Raw genomic sequence first — 4,131 nt, forward strand, 5'->3', positions numbered from 1 at the left:
ATGTCATCATTTCTTATGGCTGAGTAGTATTCCATAGTGTATATGTGCCACATCTTCTTTATCCAGTCTTCTATTGAAGGGCTTTTTGGTTGTTTCCATGTCTTGGCCACTGTGAACAATGCTGCAATGAACATGGGGCTGCATAAGTCTTTACGTATCAATGTTTCTGTGTTTTTGGGGTATATACCCAGTAGAGGGATTGCTGGGTCATAAGGTAGTTCTATTTTCAGTTTTTTGAGGAACCACCATACTTTCCTCCATAATGGTTGTACTACTTTACATTCCCACCAACAGTGAATGAGGGTTCCTTTTTCTCCACAGACTCTCCAACATTTGCTATTACCTGTCTTGTTGATAATAGCTAATCTAACAGGGGTGAGGTGGTATCACACTGTAGTTTTGATTTGCATTTCTCTAATAACTAATGAAGATGAGCATATATCTGTTGGCCATTTGTTTTTCTTCCTGGGAGAAGTGTCTGTTCATGTCCTCTTCCCATTTTTTTACTGGATTGTTTGTTTGTTTGTTGTTGAGTTTTATGAGTTCTTTCTTTTTTGGATATTAGGCCCTTATCTGAGCTGTTGTTTGAAAATATCATTTCCCATTTAGTTGGCTGTCTGTTTATTTTGTTGTAAGTTTCTCTTGCTGAGCAAAAACTTTTTAGTCTGATGTGGTCCCATTCATTTATCTTTGCCTTCACTTCTCTTGCCTTTGGAGTCAAATTCATAAAATGCTCTTTAAAACCCAGGTCCAGGCCCTGGCCGGTTGGCTCAGTGGTAGAGCATCGGCCTGGCGTGCAGAACTCCTGGGTTCGATTCCCGGCCAGGGCACACAGGAGAAGTGCCCATCTGCTTCTCCACCCCTCCCCCTCTCCTTCCTCTCTGTCTCTCTATTCCCCTCCCACAGCCGAGGCTCCATTAGAGAAAAGATGGCCTGGGCGCTGGGGATGGCTCCTTGGCCTCTGCCCCAGGCGCTAGAGTGGCTCTGGTCACGGCAGAGTGATGCCCTGGAGGGGCAGAGCATCGCCCCCTAGTGGGAAGAGCGTCGCCCCTTGGTGGGAGTGCTGGGTGGATCCGGTTGGGCACATGCGGGAGTCTGTCTGACTGTCTCTCCCCGTTTCTAGCTTCAGAAAAATAAAAAATAAATAAATAAATAAAAAACCAGGTCCATGAGTTTAGTACCTATGTCTTCTTCTATGTACTTTATTGTTTCAGGTCTTATATTTAGGTCTTTGATCCATTTTGAATTAATTTTAGTACAGGGGGACAAGCTGTAGTCGAGTTTCATTCTTTTGCATGTGGCTTTCCAGTTTTCCCAGCACCATTTCTTGAAGAGGCTTTCTTATCTCCATTGTGTGTTGTTGGCCCCTTTATCAAAAATTATTTGACCATATATATGTGGTTTTATTTCTGGACTTTCTATTCTGTTCCATTGGTCTGAGTGTCTATTTTTCTGCCAATACCATGCTGTTTTGATTGTCATGGCTCTATAATATAGTTTGAAGTCAGGTATTGTAATGCCCCCAGCTTCATTCTTTTTCCTTAGGATTGCTTTGGTTATTCGGGGTTTTTTATAGTTCCATATAAATCTGATGATTTTTTGTTCCATTTCTTTAAAAAATGTCATAGGAATTTTAATGGGAATTGCATTAAATTTATAAATCGCTTTGGGTAATATGGTCATTTTGATTATATTTATTCTTCCTATCCAAGAATAAGGAATATTTTTCCATCTCATTGTATCTTTTTTGATTTCCCTTAACAATGCTTTGTAGTTTTTGTTTATATAGGTCCTTTACATTCTTTGTTATGTTTATTCCTAGGTATTTTATTTTTTTTGTTGCAATTGTGAAGGGGATTATTTTTTTGAGTTTGTTTTCTAATATTTCATTGTTGGCATATAGAAAGGCTATGGACTTTTGTATGTTAATTTTGTATCCTGTGACCTTACTGTATTGGTTTACTGTTTCTAGTAATCTTTTTGTGGAGTCCTTCGGGTTTTCGATGTATAGGATCATATCATCAGCAAAAAGTGATACCTTTACTTCTTCTTTTCTGATATGGATGCCTTTTATTTCTTTGTCTTGTCTGATTGCTCTGGCCAGAACTTCTAGCACCACGTTAAATAAGAGTGGAGAGAGTGGACAACCCTGTCTTGTTCCTGATTTAAGGTGGAAAGTCCTCAGTTTTATGCCATTTAATATGATGTTGGCTGATGGTTTATCATATATGGCCTTTATCATATTGAGATATTTCCCTTCTATACCCATTTTGTTGAGAGTCTTAAACATAAAATTGTGTTGTATTTTATCAAAAGCCTTTTCTGCATCTATGGATAAGATCATGTGGTTTTTGTTCTTTGTTTTATTGATATGTTGTATTACATTAACTGTTTTACGTATGTTGAACCATCCTTGAGATTCTGGGATGAATCCCACTTGATCATGATGTATTATTTTTTTAATATGTTGTTGTATTCGATTTGCCAGTATTTTGTTTAGTATTTTAGCATCTGTATTCATTAGAGATATTGGTCTGTAGTTTTCTTTCTTTGTGCCATCCTTGCCAGGTCTCGGTATGAGGGTTATGTTGGCCTCATAAAATGTGTTTGGAAGTATTGCTTCTTCAATTTTTTGGAAGACTTTGAGTAGAATAGGAACCAAGTCATCTTTGAATGTTTGATAGAATTCACTAGTATAACCATCTGGGCCTGGACTTTTATTTGGGGGGAAGTTTTTTTTGTGTGTTTTTTTTTGGTATTTTTTTTCTGAAGCTGGAAATGGGGAGAGACAGTCAGACAGACTCCCACATGCGCCCGACAGGGATCCACCCAGTACGCCCACCAGGGGTGACGCTCTGCCCACCAGGGGGCGATGCTCTGCCCCTCCGGGGCGTCGCTCTATTGCAACCAGAGCCACTCTAGCACCTGGGGCAGAGGCCAAGGAGCCATCCCCAGCGCCCGGGCCATCTCTGCTCCAATGGAGCCTTGGCTGCGGGAGGGGAAGAGAGAGACAGAGAGGAAGGAGGGGGGGTGGAGAAGTAAATGGGCGCTTCTCCTATATGCCCTGACCGGAAATCGAACCCGGTTCCCCCGCATGCCAGGCCGACACTTTACTGCTGAGCCAACCGGCCAGGGCCTTTGTGGAAGTTTTTAATAGTTTTTTCTATTTCCTCCCTGCTAATTGGTCTCTTTAGGCTTTCTGCTTCTTCAAGACTCAGTCTAGGAAGGTTGTATTGTTCTAGGAATTTATCCATTTCTTCTAGATTGTTGAATTTGGTGGCATATAGTTTTTCATAGTATTCTACAATAATTCTTTGTATATCTATGATGTCTGTGGTGACTTCTCCTCTTTCATTTCGGATTTTGTTTATATGAGTCCTTTCTCTTTTTTCCTTGGTGAGTTTTGCAAAAGTTTGTCAATTTTGTTGATCTTTTCAAAGAACCAGCTCCTTGTTTTATTAATTTTTTCAATAGTTTTTCTGTTCTCTATTTCATTTATTTCTGCTCTGATTTTTATTATTTCCTTTCTTTGGCTGGTTTTTGTTGTCTTTGTTCTTTTTCTAGTTGCTTAAGGTGTGAAGTTAAGTGGTTCACTTGGGCTCTCTCTTTGTTCATATAGGCCTGAAGTGATATGAACTTCCCTCTTATTACTGCTTTTGCTGCATCCCAGAGATTCTGCTATATCGTATTGTCATTTTCATTTGTCTGTATATATCTTTTGATCTCTGCACTTATTTCTTCTTTGACCCATTCATTTTTTAAAAGTATGTTGTTTAGCCCTGGCCGGTTGGCTCAGCGGTAGAGCGTCGGCCTGCCGTGCAGGGGACCCGGGTTCAATTCCCGGCCAGGGCACATAGGAGAAGTGCCCATTTGCTTCTCCACCCCCCCCCTCCTCTCTGTCTCTCCCTTCCCCTCCTGCAGCCAAGGCTCCATTGGAGCAAAGATGGCCCAGGCGCTGGGGATGGCTCCTTGGCCGCTGCCTCAGGCACTAGAGTGGCTCTGGTCATGGCAGAGCGATGCCCCAGAGGGACAGAGCATCGCCCCCTGGTGGGCAAAGCATTGCCCCTGGTGGGCGTGCCGGGTGGATCCCGGTCAGGCTCATGCGGAAGTCTGTCTGACTGTCTCTCCCGT

General features: G+C 41.8%; 1 non-coding gene across 1 annotated transcript; it reads left to right on the forward strand.

Annotated features, from left to right (window-relative positions):
- Positions 1-3,776: 3,776 nt before the first annotated feature.
- Positions 3,777-3,852, forward strand: TRNAG-GCC (transfer RNA glycine (anticodon GCC)). The gene has a single exon. It is a non-coding gene; the product is annotated as a tRNA-Gly (tRNA).
- Positions 3,853-4,131: the final 279 nt, after the last annotated feature.

Source organism: Saccopteryx leptura, chromosome 3 (assembly GCF_036850995.1).
Source record: "Saccopteryx leptura isolate mSacLep1 chromosome 3, mSacLep1_pri_phased_curated, whole genome shotgun sequence".
NCBI classification, from domain to species: domain Eukaryota; kingdom Metazoa; phylum Chordata; class Mammalia; order Chiroptera; family Emballonuridae; genus Saccopteryx; species Saccopteryx leptura.